Here is a 24,898-nt window from a genome sequence, read left to right on the forward strand (position 1 = left end):
TTCAATGTGCCAGTGCCCATGACTAAATTACAAGGCACGGGATTGTGGATGTAGAGATCATTATCCATGACCCAATTTGGTGGGTCCTCACATAAATCAGATAAACAAATCCCTTCTGCTCATATTTGCAGAGTGCAGAATCCTTGCAAGCTGGATGTCTTAAGAGCTGAAAACAGGGAAAAACATCCGAGTATCTCAGGCACTGTGGAGAATTGGTAACTGTGGCCTCAGTGACTCAGTCTGATCACTTTTTAAGGAAAAAAATATATGGTATGAAAAAAACTTAGTACAGCTTCTTGATGGTACCAATAGGAAAAGATCCATTCGGTAAGCACTGCCTAGCAGGTAGAAATACTGTCCTTAGGAGCTTCCTTCGATTTTCCTTTTAAAGTTGAACTATATTACAGGAAATATTTGGCTAAGGTGTGGCTGTTCATCATGATATCTATATTAACAGCAGGATCAGAGAGGTTTCTGTCAATTTTTCATTTTAACCTGGCTTTTACTTTCATAATATAATTATAGAACTCCATTTCATTAATGTTATAAAAAGAAATTAAATCTTTTAATTTTTCTTTTACTAAAAGAAAAGCTTTTTCTTTAAAAAAACCTGTGGTAGCGTGCAACATATTTAGAGCTTACGATCAGCAATTTCTCTAAAGAGGAAGATTTAAGGAAAAAAGTGGCTCTAAAAGTAATTTCAGCAGCAAAGTAGATTAAATATCCACCATATTAGTCACAGAGTATTAGATGGAATTGGATTGACTGGGAAGAGGTCAAAGAGTTGCTGAAGGTTTTAGCCCACCAGAGGAGCAATAAAATTCAACCATACTTAAAATCATTAGCTTTAAACCCTTTGATATTAGATCCAAACCTCCAGTGCTTACAGAAGGAACCTCCAAGCACCATGCCAAGCCAAAAAGAAACCCTTTAAGACATCTACATTTCACGGAAACCTGTAAGTGAAGTAGAGGAGGGACAATAAGAAAGACTGAGACACAAATAGAGGGGAAAGTAAAATGCTGCCTTTCAAGAAAGTTAGTTTATAAAATAGCAATATGCTCACTTTAAGAAGTTCTAGTGGAGCCTGTGATTCTCTTTTTAGCCAACAAATAACTCACCCACCAATTCCTGTACACTTTCTTCTGTTTGCTTCCTTGCCCCCAAAACCACTGCTCATTTCTCCCATACTTTCCTCTTGATGACGAGGAGCATTACCCCTTACAAAAAAGGGGCTGTGTTTGCAGAGTGAGGATAGCACCAAAACTCAGCAATCAGGGATCTGAATTTTGTGACGTGATAAAGACACTGTGCTGAGGGCAAGGCAAAGAGGAAAGCCAAGAACTCAGAAGTCACCTAGCGCAGAGACAACCCAAAAGAAAGCAAAAAAGACAGAGGAGTAATTAAAAACCCTGAAGAAAGTGATGGGTCTCAAGTTTTTGAACTGGCTCCCTATTTAACAGAAAGGATGGTTTCCACCTGAGAGAAGAGATAAAAGAGAGACTTTGCTGTAACTAATAACCAACTGACATATTTCTGTTGGTTTTGTACATTTTTCCACTCATTTTGAAAATGACAAGCATAATTAAAGTTGTTAAATACATCGAGGGACTTGTCAGTCAACTTAGATATCAAGTCTTACAAATTCCCCACAATAAGTACTGTGCACAGCACAATGCAGAAGAAATTAATCTCTCACTAGAAAGATTCTGTCATTTGATGATCCTATAAAAAAATCATCTCAGATTTCCTATTTCCTGGGGCAAGAAGAACTCCTCTTCATGTGTTTATGAATAGAAAATGTATGTATTTAACTTCTGTAGTATAGCAAAATGAAAATCTCAAGAACAGCTTTGCTGCCTCTTCTGAAATATTTGGGATTTTAATATATATATATTCCACAGGAGCACATTAGTATTTTTGCACAGATATTTCTTGTTTTATCCTTCATGAAAAATAATGTTCCAGGAAGATACCTTTCAGGGATAAGTTCCACTAAACAAAACTTGGTTGTGCCCTGCCATAATGCTCAAACTAAATTAAGCAGGACCTAAGTAATACTCAAGCCTTGTGTTAGCTATGCATGCAGGATAATTTTAATCCTAACACATAAAACCTCTTTTAGCCATAGCCTTTCAAGCCATGCAAAAAAAGCCAGACCTTCAAAATGTGATTTCAGCACTCAGCAAATCCATGTGTGGTAACAGGTAAATATGATCCAAAAGGCCTGTCAGGGGAGATTCGTGCAAATACATGAACTAGCTCAGAAACAGTAATGCAGGAAATAACCTCTCTTCGAAAACACAAAACCATGCTTTTTCAGTGTTTAAGAAATAAGAAGCCATCATCACTCTCCACCACCAAAATGTGGTTTTCTGAGAAAACAGCGGATTAAATTTGTGTAAATTAGCAGCCTGTGCATAAGATGAAATACTCTGCTTCAGCCTTCCTCCTGTGCAGAACAGGAGCCTCTTGCAAATCTTATGGACTCTGCTCATCACACCTGTGGGAATCTGCTTCTAACACCCCTGGGGGAAACGGGAGCCGGGACAGCGCGCAGGGCTCGGCAGGACACAGCTCTAGATGGCAGCACAAGGCCATGAGGGGCAGCAGGTCCTTCCCTTTCCGTCCTGAATGCCCTACTTGGGCTACAAACCTTTAGAGATGGGCAAAAAACAGGTTCCTGGAACACACTAAAAACTCTTCATGGAAACAAAACCCACAGAAAACCTTAGTTCTATTTGACATAATTCATGACAAAGTTTTCAATTTGAATAAACCGCAGTCACTCCTTTAGTTGCTGTATAAATGGGGAAGAAAAACCATATGAAGCTTTGGCTCAGCCATTAACACACATGTTCAAGAGCAAAGCCAGTGTGAAGGGAGAATAACTTCCAGCTTGTCAAAGGCTTCAGTAAGTGATTCCCTTCCAGGCTGAATTCCTCCAATCCCTTGTGGGGCAATATAACTCTGAGCTTACTCTGAAGATGGGAATCAGTGCTGTCTAAATTAGAACAACTAGTGCTATAGGATATCAGCTGGGTTCTCATGGCAAAGATGAAGGAGCCCTGGTTATAAAAGCAGTTTTAATTCTTGTTTGGAACTAAAAAAAGAGTAAATAAAAGTAAAGATTTACAGGCTGATTTATGCCCTGGCATTTTAGCATCCCCACTAGTTAGAGCAGATTTTTTTCTTGTAGCATTTCATAGATGATCAGATGGGAACCAGACCAGTTTCTCTCCTCCTGCTAGTGGAAGGTCAGTCCTCAAGGCAGCTCAAGTCTTTGTTGTTGTTTAAACCTTGACAACACTGCTGGGATTGTCAGACATAAGTGAAGGTTTATATACAGAGAATACCTGACCACTTAGAGCTCTCCTGAGCTCTCCTTTGTACAAGGCAGATTATGGACAAATCTTACAAATACACTTGCAATAATGGAAGGCAGTTTCTTTTGCACTTCAGAAAAATAAACCTAGAGACCTTGGAAAACTTATTTCCCCTAATGGAACTTATTGTTTTAATCTGTTTTCATGAATAGGATAGTGGAATAAAATATGCACACACAAATATTACTATCTAAGGATGCTCTTAAAAGAGTATCTCCAAGGATGATGTTGTACGCAAGTTAGAATACACTATTGTGTCATGTCCTGTGTTTCATAATTTAAATCAGAACTGGAAGAATGAGGCTGGAGTGATCAATTTCTTTTCAGGGATAGTGATTGAAAGAATAGTTCTCATTTCATAGGTTTTTTGGTGCCTAAAATAGTCTGTTTTCAATCTCTGAAGGCTTATTTTTCTTTCTAAAGGTGGCGTGGGGCCTGGGGGACCCACTTAAAGTTTCTTGCCATACTTGGCCAAGAAACACAAAGTGTTGGTGAAGTATAAACACAGAGCCCTTTTTCTTTGACCCATTCTGCAGTGTGATGGGATAGTGTTGTTAGTTTATGTGAGAGAAAATGGCATAGGCTTTCTGAGGAAAAAAAAAAAAAGGGAAAAAAGAAAAAAAAGTGGAATTGGATTAAGGCCTTTGTGCAAGCCTCAATGCTGAGGGGAATTAGCAATAGTTGTAGGCACTTAAAGGAGCTCTCATGCTGAAGCTTATCCCAGATTTTACACAATAAACATTTGAATATCAACAGTGTTTTGCAACTTGCAGCACTAATGTATAAACTTCTTCCTTTTGAAAGTCCCAAATCCCTCCAAACGTTCGCAATACCCTCTACATAAACATGTAGGGCCTATGGTGGAAAACACCCAGGCAGGGATGCAAGTCTAATTTTTTTATTTCTTTCTTTTTCATCCCCAAAAGCAATCCAGTACCATTCGCTGGTTTAAGCACTTCAGAAGTTCTGAGTTTTAACCAACATTTTCCCCTCCAGCCTTACTTTCCATTTAAAAGACAAAGATGTCAATGAGATATGAGCTTGACTGGGGTATCCTAATATTACATATTTCATGTTACAATAAAAAGGCACTAAAAAATAAGCCCTTAAAATGCTTCATTAAAATACTGATCTATCCTTCTTATTGGTATGTTCATAGCTATTATTCCGAAGATCAGCTGGCAAGCTTAAACCACACTACATGAACACTTGGGACAAACATTCAGTTCTCTTCCTTTAAACTCATCTGCAGGTGAGTAGGACTCAGAATAGACCAACTAGGGAAAGCCAGACTCCTTGCTGCTAGAGCTGTGCGGACATCTATGGAGTTGGCATCATTAGCTTTAAGTCAAACCCGGCAATTAATGACAGATTTGGAGTTTCGTAACATTAGGTGTATCAAGTTCACACTGACATAGTTGGGAAAATGATCCGTCTTTTCCAGGCAACAATCAGCTAGATCTGCAGTTAACATGACATTTCTACTAGCTTTTCTAGTTGCGACTTAATTTTGGTATCCTGTTTAAGGAATGATAGCCTATTCAGGAACAAGTTACTTCCACAGTCTTAGTATGAGCCCAAAGTAAATCTCCTCAATACAGTATGTAATTATAAAAGAGCTCCCAAATTTCCTTTTTAACTGGTGTTATGGAGGTATGTGTGTAATCAGTTTTACAGCTTTGTATCTGTAGCTGTCCACTAAAAGATCGAACAAAGAAATAAGCCCATGGTGAAATAGCAGGGTGGGAAAAAACTTGGAGATCATTTTTTGTTACAGTGTTTGTTTTGTGTTTGAAAGGACTGCGATAAGAAACTCATTGCATTAAGAAAAAATGAAGACATTACTGCCCTGTCCAGCTCTGAAGCATGTTGAAGCAGTTTGCCTATTGAATTTGATACAATGATGTATAGATGAATAAAGTTATCTCTAGTATTGAATGGGACGGTGTCAGTGGGAGGGTAAAAAGGGAGGAACTTGGAATCTGAAAAGAATACTTTTTCCCCCCCCTTCTTTTTAAGAACTTGAAGGTCAGGGTCCAGCTGCCGTAAAAGGCTAGAGGACAAACAAAATGCTGCACAGGCCCAAATAAAGACAACTATAGACACATTGCAGAGGTTTCCTGCTTCAAGTAGCTATTATATTAACCTACACTTTAGGCAAAGAGCATTTTAGGTTTCACAGTGATGAAAACATAGGATGAGCAGAAGCATCAGTAAAAGTTGCATCTTTAAATGAAACAGATGAAACAGGCCAACAAAGGTAGGAGACAATTTTTTACAAGAGGAAATTACATTGATTCTAGTTTACTTGAAAGTCTAATTATTTTCATTGAGATAAGCCAATAACCTTGCTTTCCTCTTCTTTACAACCAGCTAGTAGCTATTCTAATTGATCTATTGCCTAGCTCCTTGCAAGGCCTATATCATATACAGCTAGGAATACACAGTCTTGAAATTTGAGTTAGCATATGAAAAATGCATACTTGAACTCATTGTTCATTCAGCCATGTTTATAAACCGTTAATATTCGGATAATCTATCTTTCCCATCACAGTCTGGGGAATAAAGGGAAGAATCTTCAGTGGAGTAGTCAGAAGGGTTAATATCACTGATGAGAGGGGTAAACCTGCATTAAAACATCAAGTTGAGCTGCATTTTATCATTCATGCTCAATGCTGCTTATTGTTGTCTTGCAATTATTCTAAATTTAAATGTCTCCCCGTAAGATGAAAGAGTGGCTACTATCTTCTTTTTTTTTTTTAAAGACTAAAAACCTAGTAGCCTGTCCTGTTCAGCAGGGGGGGAGGAAGGGGCTGGATAGCTTTGTTCTGAGTTTGCTTGGCTCTTTTAAAACAAAAAAGAAACAGCGGAGTTAGAACAGTGTCATGATCGCAAGCTTTTAGTATACACAAGTTTAGTAACTTCAGGTGATTGCTACAAACCCCGACCCATTTCACAGGATTATTGGGTTTCTAACACCAGTTTCTCTTTTTTTTTTTTTTTAATCAGTGGCATAAGATTCTAAAGAATTATTCAAAGGAATTTAACAGCTTGATTTAGCTTATACATTTTGCAATAGAGGGACTTCATAGTAAATAAATTGAGATCCTACTGATGCCACATAAAGCCAAATAAGCTCTTTACAACTTAATTTTTAGACTAAAGTAGATATTTAATCATGCAAGTTGGAAGAAAGGGAAAGACAGAAACTAGAACAATCTGTTTAAAAAAAAAAAAAAGAATATTTTCACCTTCCAACAAAGATTAAGAAACAAAATTAAAAAATAAAGGTCAAAGTAGAACATGAAAAGGAAAGATGCAACAGTTAAGCCTTTAAAAAAAAACAAACCACTATTTCCAGGCTAATGTAAGTTGCAGATCATTAACTGAATGCATTGTCTAATAGGCATAAATGATAGACTTCATTTTGAAGTTTCTCTTTCATTTGAAGTCTAACTTGGAATTTGATCCTATCTATATAGATAAATCTGGGGATTAATCTGGAGGTTTAAATGGTTTAGCCAAAGGTTGGTCCAGCTTTATAATAATGACAGCTGATTCGTGCTACTTTCCACTGAGATTCTTTTTTTGGATGACCCCCCTACATATTGCATCTTGCAATTAGACTGTTGACAACTCTATTATGCTGACAGCAGAGGTAGAGCTACACAGGGAATTATACAGCACGTTATGCTGTAAATGTTACTCACAGATGTCTTAAGAGACCGTAGTTTGTCCCATGTGTTCATATCTATGCTGCAGTGCATCTCGAGTTGCAGTTGTTCGAGTCAGAATTGGTGACATGCTGAGTCTAATGCAACTCTTACCAACAACTTTCTGAGATTAGGAGCCTGTCAGGATGATGTCAATGGAGGTTTAAGAAGCGCTTTCTGAAGTTGTTCTGAGTTAATAATTAATGGGATTCTCCCTTTGATAGTTCTTTTATATTTGGATGCAGCTGTCTGGAAATAACCACAAAGGGAAGCTGATTTTATTTGTCATTAATTTTGACTTTACTTAGCAAATGATCATGTGTCCCACCATCACAGCTTTACTAATCTGGCTGTACTATAATGTGAAGATGAAATCTTTGATTAACAAAATAGATTAATCAGTTTCTAGGGTGTTTTGGGGTAAGATGCATGTACATACATCTCCTCCCAAGCAGTTTTCCAGTACATGCTTAGAGATGTGTTAAGTGTTAAAAGCTGTCGAGTAATAAGAACGAGGTTTTTGATGTAGGCTGCATCTTCATCTTGTATAAATGAGTGTTTTGTCAACTAAAGTAGGAACATTTTGTCTGCACATATGAGGTGAAGATTCAGCCCTGCACACTGGAAAACACAGGTTTAGGGCTCAAACCATATTGTATACTACTAAGTCAGCTTTACAAAGGAAATTAACCTGAATTAATTTCTAATATTATTATTTCGCCATGATAATGCCCACAGTCGCTAAATGCTGCCTAGATAGATGCAAAGACTTACCCTTACCCTAAATAATTACTATTTTATATTGATTCATTTTCCAGTACCTGAACTATGAACATATGAGTACTACCTATTACACATTCCAACTCAGGCACAAGAATAAATTCACACATATCTGAACTTAATTTCTTTACAATCAAAAATGCGTCAGGATTCAGCCCTTTATGCAAGCTCCATTCTGCCACACAAATGTACCTGAAATATTCTGTGAAATAGTCTAGGTCAGTCTGACGAAAGTATTAAAACTGCTTCATAAAAAGAATTAGGGAAACAACAGAGGACTTGAAAGAGGACGGAAAAATGCAGTAGCCTGGATATTTAGAGATTTTGCTTGAACGCTTGCATCTACAAATAAATTAATCTGTATTACTTCAAAATACCCTTAAACTAAAAATGAAATCTTTACAGTTCAGGTGAGAAATTATCTATGAAGAGAGCCATTCAAATGCATTGGGCTATTTTCGTATGAGAAAAATAGTTTAAGGATATTTTATTATTGCCTACAAATTAAGAATCAAAGTAAAATGTAGTAGTTAAATAACAGATCTCACTCTCCTGGGTGATCTACCCTGTGTAGATAGAATCCTATTGAGACAGAACACTTTACTAGTCAGATAATGAACAAGCAGCAGGTTTATTGTATTGATTTTTAGAGAGCACACATTTCTAAGTGGTATTAATACAGCATAGTACCAATTTCCTAGTTCCTAGTTATTTTCCATCCCGTGATGGAAACAGGTTCATGACAAGCACAGGCTACAAACTTCTCCAGTAAGACCAGCAAATAAAATTAGAAAGAGCTGTTGCTATCTATGTAGACACCGCAGTAGGCTCCTGTAGTGCAATAAATACACATTCTGGTCCCAAGTTCTTAATTCAGTGGGTAGATTTAGCTATAGTGGTGAGCATCACCTGTGAGCAACTCTGAAAAACTTCAGAGATACGACACCCCCCCTATCCGTGCACATCTCAAATACATTGGAGTGTTTGAACACATTTGTGATCTTTGAAGGACACCCTTAAGAGTTAAGAGATGGCTTGACCATCATGCCACGGTTCTCACTGAGCATCCATAATTGAAAATAGCTTCTCTTGCTCTTTCCCCCCCCTTCCCAAACCCAGCTTAAAACGTAGTTTTAAGATGTTGACAGGTGTCAGCAGGGAAGCTGGAGGTACAGCTACGTCTTCAGGCTTATTTTTTTCTCACATCTTTACCTGTTCAGACAGATTAAGTCAGGAAAAGATGCTGTTTCAGTCATCCTGAGCGTTTGTTTACTATTTGAGCTGGATTTGATATTTATCAGTAGCGTGCAAGTAGGACAAAGTGGGTAAATCCTAGTGAGGGAAGTCTAACAGCTTTTGTTTAATATAATAACAAACACATACCTCTGCCTGTGTTTATATACATAGATGCGAATGTTTATCAGTAAAACATTTAAAACACATTGAACTGCACTCAAGCAGAAGTCATTATCCTCCTCAGTTTCTCTCCCCTTTAAAAAAGGGACAAGGATAACAGGGAATTGTGAGGATTTTTGTTAATGTGTACTCTGTAAAATTATCTGATTGAAATAGTAAGCTCTCCTGAGAAACTTTAAATCAAGTGTTCCAAAAAGCACTCGCATTTTGAGATAGCTGCAGATAACATTTTTAAAGGAATCATTAGGAAAATGGAGCTTATAATATTTCAGTGCCCACCATCAGACTGCACAGCAGCCGTTTGTCCAGGGCTTGTTACTATCCTCAATTATATTTAATGTCTGAGATTAAGGAAACACATCAATGTTTAGCTGACTGTAACATTCAATTTCAGCTCACTGTTATGCTCTTAAATGTAAGTAAAAAGCATTGAAGAAACATTTCTGAATAAATAACTCTATTGGTTCCAAACAGTTGCAGAAAAAGCATACATTGAGGGTATTTGTACCTTCTCTTCACACATAACTGATCTAAATAATGAATATTTTGTGCAAATTTCACCAAAAAGTCCGTTTTGAAAGTGCAAATAAACATTTTTGATAAATGCACAGCTCTTGAAGCGTATAACTAAATACAGAAGTTTTCTAGTGTTTCTTCCAAAAACCTGAAATATCCCAACAGCAAAATGCTTTAAATTATTTACATATGTAACCATTTAAGAATAAATATTCATGTCCTACGTATAAAATTCTGTTCTTCTGTTCCAGATGGAAAATATTTGGTTTCTAATAGGAACAAATAACATGACAAGTGATTTTATATTAAAAAAAAAAAAGACAAAGTAATATTTCCTGCTGTGCTAGCTTTGTCTCACTGATGTGGTTAAATATATCTCTAACATTCACCACTTCTTAAAGGTACATATAAGCAGGGTGATGACAAGATATCTGTGTCATGGTAAATTGAGAAATAATTATTCTATTCTTTGATTTATTACATCAACTGTAAAGCACCTAACTAGAGCTGGGTGTTGCAACCTATGCGCATGTGAATACCTTGCCTCATGTTATTTGTCTCATAGTCTATTCATATGGGCTAATTACTCCTGGATGTAAAGACGAACAAAATTTGGACCTTAATTCTCCGCTTTACCCTTAAATCTTTATTGGCCTCTGCCTACAAGATGATACCTATATAGTAAAGAACGGAGCAAATTACACAGTTGCTCCAGTGTAATTTTTTTTAGGTGTTTTGAGCCTGAAATAAAAGATCTGTTACTAAATGCACAGTTGAAAGCTTTGCTTTCTATAGTGCTAAGATGCTTGCTGTCATTTGATGAAAATTATTAATACTAACACAAAAATTGTTTTGAAACCATTTATATGGAATACATACCTACCTCTTTGGTTAAAATCAGTGATCCATTAAGGCTTTTCTTGCTTTTTTCCAAGCTGTGAGCATACTGCGTATTTAAGTGTGTGTAAGAGTGAAGGTGGGGGGTAGGTTTAGCTGAATAAAAGATTGCTTGATATCTTGAAGTCCTTTGAAGAGTTTTATAGGCTTATAAAGCCCAGTGTGAATGAATGACATTTTTCCCCCTTTACTTTTACATATGGAACTTTGTTAACCTGCGTTTCAATTAGTGAATAATTATTAATTATACTAATTACAGCTTTAATGAAAACCACATACTTTGCAAAGTAAAAAAAAAAAAAAAGAAAAGTTAAGCTCAGGGCTGAAATTGTAGCTGCAGACAGTGATGCTGCAATAAAGGCTGAAGCAGCATTTTCACTTGGGGGGGTTTACATACATGTATAAATTCCTTTAAGAAAATAATAAAACACTAAAGCAACTTTTTACAAGGAAAATCCACAGAGAACATCTAGCCAACAAATTATTTCCGACAACCCTCATTTTTTCCACCAAGTGCAATAACCATTTACTTTGTTTTGAAACTAGAACCTTACTGGATTCATCCAAATCTTTATACAACACAGAAAGCCATCTTCATTTTTGTCTTTAACTATGTACACAAAAGAAGCCAGAACAAATTGCAAGTTATCAGTGGCTAGAAACTATAATTGCCTTATTCTGACAAGACAGAAGATTTCCTGCGTTATTTTAAGATAGCAATCACACAGTGACACTAAAAACAAGTCAGGAAACTTCGATCTAATGCTGTCCTGAGCAATTCCCATCACTGCATTTCTCTTCACAATCTTTAAACTCCAAAAAGGAAAGAAACATTAATTCGAAGCTTCTCAGTTTCTGAATGCCTCTTTCTGACTATGCTCTGTTAGTTCTACTTTCAAATAAACTTTTCAGAATCCTCTAACGTTGTGTATTGCTTCTCTCTGGAAGAAGGCACCCGCACAATGTTTTACAGAATGCACATGAATTAGAAGCTAATTATTTACATCTTTTACACATATGCAAAGTCTAACAAAACATGCTGTTTACTAGAAATCACTTCTATTTTAATCTAGCATCAGCTTTAAGAATAAAAAGTTACATGACTGAAGATCATTATTTTAAAAACTTAAATTGTTCTTACTGATCATTCATTTTTTCATAGCATAGTTTGAAATCATCAAAACATTCACTATTAAATATTACCAATATAAATCTACTGTTGCTTTCCAAAAACCTTTGCCTGTTGTTTTCCCTTGTCTCCTGGATTTAGTTAAGGATGTGTTTTAAAGCACTGAAAAAATGTTTCCATCGCATTATTACACAGCAATTGAGACATATTTGCATAATGAAAAATAATTACATAGATAATATCAATAAGTATGATTAAAACCATCTATTTTGGGGGGGTTGAAAGTGGGAAGATGTAACTAATATTTCTAAATTGCCATTGTAAAATTAATAATGTTAAACATTTTTTTGTTAAATAGCATGCAAAGCAGCCAGCAACTGTTTTATTTTAAACCTCTTTTTATAATACTGTTGTTGCATTTTCCACAATTAACTGGAAACTTAATCCATCAAAAGTACATACAATTAAATCAGCTATAAGGAGATGAAATTACTTTTCATATTTCTCTTCCCATGCAGAGAGAGAATTCCAAAATTAAAGCAAATTAACTAGGTTATTGAAATCCACTTGTGATCTTGATTTTAGATTTAAACAATATTTTAGCAAATACTTAAATAGGCAATTACTGTTTATACATTAAACAGAAAACTGCCTGCAGTTTTAGATGTACTAGATTCACCAATATTGACAAGTAAATAGCTGTTTGGAGCTGGAATCAGACTTAATTACTATAGTCAACAATATTCATCATTGAATGCAGCATACAGCCTATGCTAAAGTATAACATTATATATTTACATATTTGTTATTTACCCATTTTTCCTAATAGGATAAATTAGAAAAGATGAAAAATGTATACAATATTTAATATGCTGGCACTAGAAAATGCAGGTATCAATCACTTCAGCAGACTCTAAAGACACAAAAATCTAAGTCCTTTTATTTCCGAACAATACAACAAATATTAATTAGGTCCCCATCCTGCAATTCAATCAAAATCTTTGTAACAGTCTCCCTGAACTCAGTAGGGCTCAGACCAGGACCCTTGACAGGCTCATGGAATTTCTTTCCTCTTGGTTTGAGCTATTATCAAATTAAAGAACTTCTGCAGCTTGACTTTCTACCAATTGTATTTCAATGTTCAGAGAGCAGCTCTTTTTTTTTCCCTCTTTTATAACCTATTTTTGGATTAATAACATTAGCTCTTGACATTATTGCCCGAACATCACTGAAATTAAACAGCATGAGAAGATGTGTCTGTTCCTAGGGTTAGAGCGTGACTTTTCATTGTATATTAAGGCTCTGTGGGAAGCAATCTCTGGGAGGCTGCCCTTATAGAAACACCCTTTTGAGTAGTTTTGGGCACTCCAAGGTTTCTTTTTCATGTCCTTCTGCAGAAAAATCAGTGCCTTCTTAGACCGAAGAGCTTTCCCAAAGCACACAGTAAGTTAGAGTCTACACATGTCTCCCCACTGGCTTCAGCCCATGGTACGACTCCCACCAACTCAACAGCAGCACAGAAATAGTTGCAGCCCGAAACACAGAGTATGATGGCTCTGGACAAGCAGCTGGTGCACGCATCAGATCAGAGCCGCGATGTGCAATAGCTCACAGGTCAGTAAGAGAGATTACAATAAAAGCAGACAGCTGAAAAACAGCCGGCAGCAACTTTCAGCATGGACCTGTCAAAGGTCCGCTTTCTGAGGCTCTTTGGTAGGTCCTAGCAAAGGTTGTGGTGTCTGTGCTGGGGTCTACAAAACCTCATGCAAGCATCAGGTACTGCAGAGGACCCACAATGAGATCTCCTACAACACAGCAAAGCAATCCTGGTTTCTTACAAAACTTAAGTTTACATGCAAGAGGAAAGAATAAAGAGCCCTACTCCCCTGAAACACTGCACATCTCTAATGTCTACTTGAGATCCTTTAACAAATTGCAAGACCTTTTTGTGTTAAACTCTAATTTCATGGCCATTCCCAGGAAATTCAGGCTTTGCCTCTAACATGGAAAACACTTCCAGGTCCTTTAGCTATAAAGTTTCTCACAGCAGATCCTACAATGGATCTACACTCGGACCTGGGCAAAAGGGCTTGAAGAGCCCCAAATTCATGCTGCTCAAGAAAGGACCTCCTTTCCACCTTTGCAAAACAGTCATATGGAGCCACTGTTCAGAGCACGCAAAGCAAAGCGGCTCTGGCTCCACAGACTGCTCTCAGGTTTGGGAAGTAGATTTTCCTTTCCAGTTTGTCTTATATGAATAATATGGATTTTACCACGCAGGAGGGACTGACAGTTGTGAAATGGCTTTAGTAATCAATATATCCAAGTTTTTATGTCAGCAACACAACAATTCACAACCACCGTGGGCTAGAGTAGAAACGCATCAGCAGTAGGTCACACAAAGGCTTACCCAAGCCCCGCTATCCCCTGCATTCAGGCATAACTCCTCTGAAATCAATGGGAGTTTGCTTGAATCGGGAGTAGGGTTCACTTGGTCATAACCCTGAAGTTAAAATACCTATTGCCTCACTACAGACCATTTCAAGGACTAGCTCTTATTATCCTTCCCCAGCAATGGAAAAAAAGGTATGCTCTCACACTTCAAAACTAGGGCTGGGCTGCTGGAGCTGCCAAGTCTCCTCCAGCATTGTGGCATACTGAAAAACAGCAGCTCAGTGTTAATACTTTGCAGAAGCCCCTTATTTTCCTTTCCATGCATTCATTAGGATTACACAGGTGACTGATGTTACTTGCTAAGTGTCTCCATGATTACACAAAGTGCCATATTAACAAAAAAAAAAAAAATAAAAATAACAATGGTTTGTCAACCACCACAGAAAATGCTGCTGAATGTTTCATGGGCAACTGGCTTACCCTCCAGATGCCTGCATGCTAAGAGTCAATCTTTAATTACATGATCACACACCAAACTTCAGCCTCAGCAGCAGGAGCTCTACAGCATTACAAGCAACTAAACCCAGGGGAAGGAGCAAGAAGGGCTGCTGCAAGTTCCCACTACACTGCACTGGTATAAGCCTGATCTCAATTCTTGTTGCTCTCAAGTTTCCAGTGGAAGAGGGGGTTGTCTCAAGACCTAGGAACAAAAAAGCAGCCTGCAAACATGGGTATCTACATCGCCAAAGCCCAACTACCTCCGAGTTTTGGATCAGGCCCAACCTGAACATTTTCTGGCAGGATTACTATTGTCCTCTTTCCCTTTTTCTTCCTTCCCCAGAAAGAACATGAAGGCTGACTCTATAAACAGCATCCACACACCATTTCTCTCAAAAAATCCTAAAATCCAGAAGCAAAACAGTCAAGGGATTCTACCAGAAATACAAAATAAGAGCAGATGAATCATGGGGGGGGGGGGGGGGGGTCAGGTGTATGTAGGAGATATTTTTCTTTCTCTCCTCCCATTTGACAGCCCTGATACAAGGCATGTACCAAGCCAGCAGCCCCAGGGGAAGAGGCAGGGACCTGGCTGAGCAGAGGCAGCTCTTCCCCCCAAGATCCTCAAGCTACACTCTCCCCTTGATGCCTGTGCCTGCAGCTCCCCCAAAAGCTTTATGCCAGGGCCAAGACCCCTTTCCCCTCCCTCAAACATCTCTTGAAGGGCTCCTTGCTGCCCTTCTCCAAAGGCAATGCCCAAGGAGATCTAACTAACCAGTTTTACCAGGAAAGCACACCAGAGAAGTTAAAGCTGTCTACATATTGCCCTCCATACCCCTCATTTCTATTGAATACATACGGAGCCGGGCAAATTCACGCATCCAACAGATTCATCTCTGATCCTAACACAACATAAGCCTGTATGTGTCTATACTCCAAGGAGTAATCCCAGCCACTTCAGTAGGACTCTGCTGGGGGCGGAGGGGGGAAATCAGGCAGATAAATTGGTTCATGTTAAGCTTTAAAACTGTGCCATTTCTTCCTTTACATAATTTGCTGATTGATTCCCGATTTGGGGTCTTTATAAAAATTTTGTAGGCTAGGCACTTCTGCAGCAGGCAAAGTGACAGCGAGTCTCGGGTGGATTTCTGGACAACAGAGTAATATTATATCATCGTGTCTGCTCAGTGCCCTCTCCGTGCACAATAGCTCTGAGTGGCAGTGCCTGGTAAGCGGATGAAGCAGTAAGAAGTATATGATCTGATGAGCTTGGCTAAGCTGGGGGAGTCTCCTCTACTCGGCTAAATTAAAAACCTCCCTGCAATTCCAGTCCTAATCACCCCCTCTGATGCTGTAATTGATGATGGTCAGTTAACTCCTTCACTCCCAAGGCCATTTATCCCAACCTAGAAAACTGCGCATTAGTCAGCTCTCCATGACTTAAATCAGTTAGATTTAATGGGGTTTTCTTGAAATTTCAGAAAACTAAAATCAAAGTATATAGGGAGTCACAGTGTAAATATCTTGTGGCAGGTCTTCGGTTATTTTAGATCCACGATGCCCTGCTCTCAAGTGGCACAAGCTGTCTCTAAGCCTGGTTTGTGGAAAAATCTCTGCTCTTCAGTGGCACCGAGACATACATTGGCTTCTCTGCCACTCTCCTCCCTGTGGCTGGCACAGGCAGGGAGCCAGCAGCATTATTACACCCTTGCACCTCCCAGCTGGCAAAACGGTCCTTTGCAGCCTTTACCAGTTGGTGCAAGCTGCTCTAACTTGTGTTGAGAAACCAAACCAGAAAAGAAAGTGCTATTTGCATTTTCAGCCTGATTCTAGACACAGCCCCTATATGCTCTACATACAGGCTAGGCTGTTGGCTCTTGCACAACATGCTCCAAACTTAATAACAAAGGTGTGACTAGAGCTGTTAAAACAATCCTGGAACTAAATAATAACTTTCCATTCCACCTCCTATTTATGAAGGTTTTCAGGCAATTGTCTTTACAGTGCATTGTTTTCCTGCAGAATTCTTTAAGTCTGACTCATACCAAGAAGGGAAGAAAAAAAAAATCTATAAGATGTAATATATGTTTATACTCTGCTGAATATGAGGCTTTGCAGCATTGGGAAATCTATAGCATGAATTATTCTAACTGATTTATAATAGACAGCAATGCCTTAAAGACTCTATTCTGACTGCTTTCATGACAGGATTGATGTACTGGTCGCATCGTATTCAGTGACTAGAGCATCCAAAGCATATGTCCATATACCTGTTTTAGAATTACAGCCTATAACTGCACTTTCAAAAAGGACAAGAGGCTTGATTTCTTTATTACTTATTTTTAAGGTTGTAATTCTTAAGGTTGTGCCTTAAAAGGCACAGAACTCAATAAAACTTACATTTGATACAGTTCCAGTACAAACATCCAGCCACTGACCCTAGTTTTTTAAATCTCCCCATGCCATATTAGAATGCCAGAAGCTGCTGGAGTCTATTCTTATTTCTGTTGTGCTCCTTTGCTTCCTTTTCTGCATGGGGAATAGCCTACAAAGTCTTGATAATGTGAACCTACTTGGTTACAAACCCGGGCTCTGCTACTCTGTAAACAGGAATCCAACTGACTCAGGAGGCATCTGGGTATCAAGAAATGAGCCAGCTCAGAGGAGACCAAGGCAGAAACCCCTCTCTGCAGCCTGAGTAGCAGGGGTTCAAAGCTGCTCCCCCTAAGTGCTTCAGGACTACTTTACTCAATGACTAGTGGCTGATGTACAAGCAATAGGGGTGAACCGAATGGACTTTCGCACACAAGGTACCATTCCTTATTACCCGTCTGCTGAGGAGGGCAGTAATATTTCTAGATGCTTTGACAGATGAAAGCATTGATTCTAGGCAGCCATTCCTACCCAGATCACTAATTCATCTTGTAAAGAGTGCAATATTCTCATAACACTTCTTCATTGTTCAATATTAAAAAGGAAAAACAATATGACTTCTTACTTTTTTGGATGCATGAGAAGGACTGAGTCCTGGCTGGCTCCCCACAGCCTTTGATCAAGTCCAACTCTTTAGTAACCGACTGAAGACATAGTAAAAGGCAAGGAAATTATTTTCTTAGAGTCCACTTCCCTTGCTGCTGTTATTTTTGAAAGAGGATTTCCCAGACCCTCAAAGTAACCACATCATCCTTCTCCCAGCACTGCTCACAGTGTCTCAGTAATGCAGCTCAATACCAAAGTTCATGCGAAATAAGGACACAGCAATTCAGTCTCTAACAACAAAACAACTGGCCCTGAAGTTCTCCCAGCACAACCAGAATCCACATGGCACTGAAAGGTGGAGTGTCTGCCAGCCAGCAAATGAATTTAATTAAACAGCAGAGTGGCTGGCCTCATATGGCCGGTACTGTTGTGTGGAGGTGTGTGTGCACGTGCATCTCAACGTATTAGCAGAACGAAGCCAAACTACAAAAGAACCCATACATTTCTCTTGCAGCGATCAAGGTGAACAGACCCTTGCTTTGACCATGCAAATAGGACATCTTCTGGACTTGTTTTTTCAGGAAACTGCTTAAAATGTGAAAGAGGACACATAGATATCTGCATAAAGACATCCAAAATTAGAATTCTATAGGCCTTGTTCTGTACTTCAATGTTTTACACTGGTTAGAAGCCATCAAGACGGGAGAGAATTAAGCCTGGTAATGAAAAAATACCTTAAAGAGCACCTAAGGAAAGCATCTGAGCATTAGACCCCTTTAGGGTCAGATTTGATAGCTGTGCTGAGAATAAAAGCATTGCCCAGAGTTATTAAAGGCAATGTGCCCAAGACATTGAGGAAACTATCCCATTTCCTGGGTCAGATACCTGCACACAGCTATGCTTCTGTAACCAAATGACATGCAGATTACTAGGACCCATTGAACTGTGAAAGATAATTTATTCACTTTTTGAATATGTGCTTTTTACACATACATATACAAATTACTGACCAGCTCTCTGCACCTATTCAGGCTCTAATACTAATACAGCCCACATCAGAAATACCTCTTTCCTTTTGCAGCCCCTTAGGGCAAGAAAGGCAAGGGTCACAAACCAATTTAATTGATCAGTGTGGGTTTCCCCAAGAGGAGAAAGCATTCTTAGGGTACACATAGGACTGACATCTTACCCCATTCCCCTTTTGTAGTCTATGACAGAAACAAGTCTATGAGCAACAGGTGGGACACGTTTGCCATATGGCTACAACTCTGTGTTACAGCTTTCAAGGGCCAATACATCTCCTAACAGGACAATTGAAAGTCACAATAAGCTGGCACAGCCCATCGTACACCTGAGGTTTTCCCTGAAGGGTTCTAGAAGATGATGAGACAGCTTCATGTTATTTTTGATATACCCTTATTCCCAGACAGCGCTTACAAAGAACGCCAAATGAGGGACTCCATCTAGTCCATTGGCCTTTGCTGGCCTTCTATTCCCACATTCTTATTTTCGAGAGTTTCCTAGTAAATGAGTAAGGCATTAGAACATTAGCTTATATTGCACTGCAAAGCCTATTCCAGTAAACCTGTCAAAATTGGCATCATTAATAATAATACTTAGCACTTACATAGTGCTTTGCATTCTCAGAGCACCATAGACATTAACTTAATTAACAAGTGACAGTTTCACAAGTAGAAACTCTCCCTGCAACACTAGCCTGTGTGCCTGAATTTCTCATAAAAACTCAAACTCTACATTAATCCACTTGTCTTTCATCCTTCTAAAAAGATTATCTTCCTTTTATTCGCTTCCTTTGGACATATACACCCATGCTTTTAAAAACCAAGCTATTAAAATTAAAATCAGGTGGAAGAACACTGACTGAACGTAAGCCAATTGGAAAATTCACATTACCCTACTTTTCAGCCTAAATTACACAAAAATCAGAGCTCTATAAAACACATGTCTGGACAGAATAGGTCTCTAAATTGGTGTAAAGTGTACTTAATATTGATTGCTCTGCAATTTCCAAAACTGTTCAGAAACAGAGAGACATAATTAGGTTTTATTTGAATTTTTCCTTCAGGCTTAAAAAGAAGGATGGCCAAAAAAAAAATCAATACCTTAGTCTACAGAAGTAAAGTAAGTGAAACCCTTGTCTCTAGCAATTTATATGGCAAACTCACTGGGAAGAACAGCATCCTATTCTCAGGACCATATTTCAGAGGTCTGTGGAGCCCATACTAACTTGCAAAGCTTAAAATTTAGGTGTCACATCTGGCTTGCTTTCCACTTGTAAAGTAAAACTCAGCATCACCAAGTAAACTCAGCATCCAAAGGAGACGTTCATACACTTTCAGACTGAAGTCCCTGCTTAGGCCACCTACACAATGAGGTAAAGATCCTTACTTACTGTAGCCTTCAACAAGCTTCAGGTTACAAAGGCAAAGGAACAAACTGCACCAGAAACACCCTAAGATGCTCATGAAGATTATAACCCACAATATGTGTAGATAGCTGGTGCACTTGCAGGCAGGGCAAGCCACACGCTTCTGTACCACAGCGCTACTGCAAGCACCACACACAGAATCCCACAGGAAACACAACACAAACACTTGTGCAAGAGGGAAAAGAAATCAACATTAAGACACAAACACTTGAAACCACAGAGATGTGCGGTCTCTGCCACACCAGAGGCCACCAACAACCCCATCTCCAGCCAAGGGAGTGCCAGCCATCAGGGTTTAAACCCTCCCCACCACACACTAAAAGCAATTTCCACTATCCAAATAGATGTCTCTAGGGAGCACCCAGAGCTGCTGCTGGCTTTGGGAAAGCTCTCAGCGTGCACAACCAAGAGCCCCCAGCAATAATCCTGGCACACTCAGCCCCTCATGCAACCAAGAAAGACCAAAGGGCTTGATAGCCTTTGGGTTACTCACATGTTTGCTGTCCTCAAATCAGCCTTCTCCACAGATAGGACCAGGCCTTGTGGACAGGTCTCCTTCTTTGAATGGCTTGTAAGTCCCCACATTGGAAACTGATGGGTAGGAGAAACCAACCTATCCCTAACATGTGCAAAGCCCCAAGGCTGCCTATACCCATGAGAAAGCATCACAACAACCCACCCCTCCAGCAGCCAAACCCTATCAGCCTCATTCCCACTCTTTTATGGGGATGGGACCATGGTTAAAAACCCTCACATCTACCCAAATGGCAGCTGGAGGAGCAGGTGCTCCCACTTGGTAATTGTCTCCAATTGGAGGGATCTCCACTGTGTCACCTTGCTGTGGACACTCCTCTCCTGTTCAGTCACAGTGTCCTTAGTTGTTCCAGCCCCTGGAAAAACAACCTGCTGATGTGATTTTCCTGAATATCCCAATGCTGCCATTTTTCCTTAGGATCCCAGCTCCTGGAGTCAAGGGGCTTATGTGTGTCTAGTCCAATTTGTGGCTGCAATGGTTGCTTGAATACATCAGCAGTTAAAACACTCCAAACACAGAGGTGTTACCAGAAAAAGAAGTATTACACTTACCTCTCAATTTTATAAGCACCTGGAGCCCAGCATTAGCTGAGGGGTTTCCATTCCCCTGCCTACAATCTGCCACCAGCATCTCTGTAAAGCATCTTCTCCATACAGCACAACTGCCATGAGGATTTAGCCATGATGTGAATGTTAATTTATAACATAAGTTTTATGGGGAATTGACGTTGGTTTTCACCTACTTTTTGGGTAAAAGCAGGTACTGTCCTGAGCATGCTCAGAGTGTGACGGACAGAAACTTGACAGCACCTGGGGAATTGCTGTAAGCTCTTACAGGTGGTACTACTACATTTTGGGTAGACACAGGTGATGAAAATCAATATTGTTCCACTAAAAGTGATGCTAACAGTAACATAGGCTGATTGCACCAACAAATCCATTCCTTAAAGAATGTCTCATAATATCTAAATGTCTGATAAATAAGTTATTTTACGTCCAAAGACTTTTTTTCTAGCTATCTATTGCTGATAAGCCACTTGGCCGCAGTATGTTTATGCACAAACACGCACACAGAGAAATGGCCAAACCAACCTATTCAACTGCAGCGAGCGCTTCTGAAACAACCTTAATGCTGCCACACCAGCCCGCAGTGCTAACAACAATTCACAATTTCTCTTCCTCTCATAGACAGTTCAAACACTGGCAAAGCTGCTATCAGTGCATTTAATATCGGCTGTAAGCCTCTGTTTAGCAGGAAGATTACATCCCCCAGATTTCACAGTTCAAAAGTTCATACTGTACTGGTCTATTTATAGACTGCCTGCCACTGCCTCTTCTCTAATGCAGATATTCTGGGGGGGAAAGGAAAAAAAAGGAAAAGAAAAAAAAAAATCCATTTATCCATTTTAACTATTTTGAAACAAGGTTTTAAAGAGCTCGTTTTATGCAGCCAAGGACCAAGTCTCTGTCCTGCGTCAGAAACTTTTGTTTGCTGGTGTGCAGGTTTGCAGTGAAGAATTCTTCTGACCTGCCATTAAACTTGACACTTTGAAAAGAAAGTTAAAATTCAGAACTGGATAATCAATGCTAAAATCAGTATATCCTTTCCTTCTAGTTAATGATTGCTCAGTAATAACAGGAATGGCTGGGGTGGGGAATGAAAAAATTAAGGAATCCACAGGCTAAAGACTACTTTTGCTGGAGCAGAATGATTGGGAATAGGAAGACTCTTCCAGCTTGTACATCCCTGATTATTTTTATAACTAGTTTTCACTTCCCCTTGTACATCTTTTCTTTAGGTCTTTCAGCAAGTAAATCCCTCAAACTCTATCTTGGCACAGGACTGCCTTAGAAACACAAAATAGATATTTTTAAGTCATCTCTAGCTATCCAGTTCCAGAGAGATAAGACGCAGGCCTCGGTCTAATCTCATTTACACAGATCAAAATCAGAACTCATTCCACCGGAGTAAGCAGTGTGGCACTGCTGTAAACCTGCACTGCTTCTTTCTCTTGGCAGTTTTGTGTATGATGCTTTTAACACATCTCTGAGCCAGCTGATTTGAATGTGTTCTTTAATTAAACCTCTGTTTCAAAAATTAAGCAGTACTCATGCTTGTGAAGAGCTCTGCCCTGCCAGCGCTTTCAGGTCAATGTCCTTCAGGCACAGTCTCCATCCAGCTTGACCCTGCCCTGATCTGGGGTTGGCAGCATCACACTGATTTGCCTTTTCATTCCTTGATGTAAATGATCAAATCCCTATTTTATAGTTGTACTGAAAAGGGAAGAGGCAAGGAGGGAAAGCTTTTGGAACAAATCAAGAGCAGAACTCAGATTTACATCTTCTGGAGGTGCAGAAGGATAATAAAGCTGCTCTGCCACCTTCATTGCCAGAGATGGATCAAGGAAGTCCTGTCTCTGCACACGTGTCTTCGCCTATCTACTTAGGAAAGCACTTCATGAACAGCTTTCAAGTACCTCGTTAACTAGCTAGAGAAATAATTTTGCTATTGATTCATCTGAACATTAAAAACATCAGACAACATTTCTCAAAACCATGTTTTTCCATAAGTAACTGTGTTGGTGCAATGGTTAGTTTACTAATAGAAGCAGAGAGAGTCTTTCAAAATTGAACCCAGATTGTGAATCATAATATTATTAATAGGGTCCAGAACAGCAGAGCCTCAGCTCTACAAATCCAACTGCGGATTGTCTTCACATCACACCTAGATGAAGTATCACTTAGCCACTTGCTGCATGCAACATCATCTTTCAGGGAGGGATTTCTCACCATCTTTTCCGCTCCATTTTCCCTCAGGGCATCATGGGATAGATTGGACAGAGGGTTTGGCATGACTTTTCTGTACTGTAAGTAAGCATCACAAACAGTGGGAAAACTCATTCCTTTTCACAGTACTCCAGAGGTCATGAAGGATGTGCTTGAAGACGTGTGTATTTAGTCAGTTGGGGCATTAAAATTAAGCTCAAGTTTAGGCATGTTCTATCCAAAGGGAGCTCTGGCTTGCAACCACAGCACTCATATTTCAGCCAAATATCGTGCATCTTTATAAAATAATACAATTTTCTGCCTCATGCTATTCCACTCCCTTTTCCCGAGGGGAATGCACCTTCTGAAAGTATCATCTGTAAGCTCCTTAACCAGCGCATCTTCTGACAAGCTTTGCCCTGCTAGTCCTCTCACAAAGCAGCCCAAGTACCCTCAGCTCACCCTCCTCTCAGCTGAGATGGCAGAAGCAGGGCAGACTGAGTGCCACTTCTCGTACTCAAACTGTGAGTAGCGAGCTGCTTACACAAATCCTCCTCAGGGTTGGTCCAGCGTGACAGCTTTCAACACGGTAACACAGGGCTGCATGCCTGGAAGAGCCAGCCAGCCAGCCTGCGGTGGTGGGAGCATTTTCATCTCAGACGGCAGTAAATATTTAATTATCGTGTGATTTCTTCTGTGCAAACCTCAAAGCGTTTCTCAGTATCAATACTTGCTCTGGCTATATGTAACCATCTTTCAACTTGAAGAAATGTATGCAGGAGCAATAATAAATATTTCATAAAACTGTAACTAAAAGCTGTTTGTAGACTTTAGGTGATGTGCTGCTTATTCCAAAGTGAGAGAAAGTATTTCAAGAGTGTATTAATTTCAAGTAATTTTAAAGAAGTCTTATATTTGTTGGATATCTGCTTTACCCAGCTGAAAATCAAGGCCAAGATAACTCGGTCATTATACTGTAACGTGAATTCACTATCCTCCCTTCATACAACATACACAGCATGATTCAAGGTTAAGCATAGAATATCAAAAGACTAAGAGCATGGACAGTTTTAATAGTGAAGGAACCTTGACTTTTACTGATTATATTAGTTCAACTAAAATTGACCTTCAATATATGAAGATTTCATTTTCACAAATAAATGGTATGACTGATGCCTTTTATTAGGCTTACAAAAAAGTAATCAGAATTGAAGCTTTCAAGGCCACAATCTCTTTTTCAGTTCAAATTAGAGATAATGGAAGGAAAGACATAGTTATGAGATCTTAAAAGCTAAACTCATCTTTGTTTGTTTGTTTGTTTCTTAATAAAAGATGGTAGTATTACTATTTATCAGGTCCCACTAGATAGATTTGATGCTAAATAACAGCATACCACTTTCCAGCATTCTCACCAGAGCTGCTGCTTGTGCATATTTATTCA

General features: G+C 39.2%; 1 long non-coding RNA gene across 1 annotated transcript in view; it reads right to left on the reverse strand.

Moving 5' to 3' along the window:
- The window catches only part of LOC136018858 (uncharacterized), a 40,597-nt gene extending 19,173 nt beyond the window's left edge, over positions 1-21,424 (reverse strand). Inside the window, exon 1 of the long non-coding RNA XR_010614613.1 lies at positions 21,244-21,424. This is a non-coding gene — a long non-coding RNA (uncharacterized LOC136018858). The remainder of the gene's footprint in view (positions 1-21,243) is intronic.
- Positions 21,425-24,898: the final 3,474 nt, after the last annotated feature.

The sequence above is a fragment of the Lathamus discolor genome, chromosome 8 (assembly GCF_037157495.1).
Source record: "Lathamus discolor isolate bLatDis1 chromosome 8, bLatDis1.hap1, whole genome shotgun sequence".
NCBI classification, from domain to species: domain Eukaryota; kingdom Metazoa; phylum Chordata; class Aves; order Psittaciformes; family Psittacidae; genus Lathamus; species Lathamus discolor.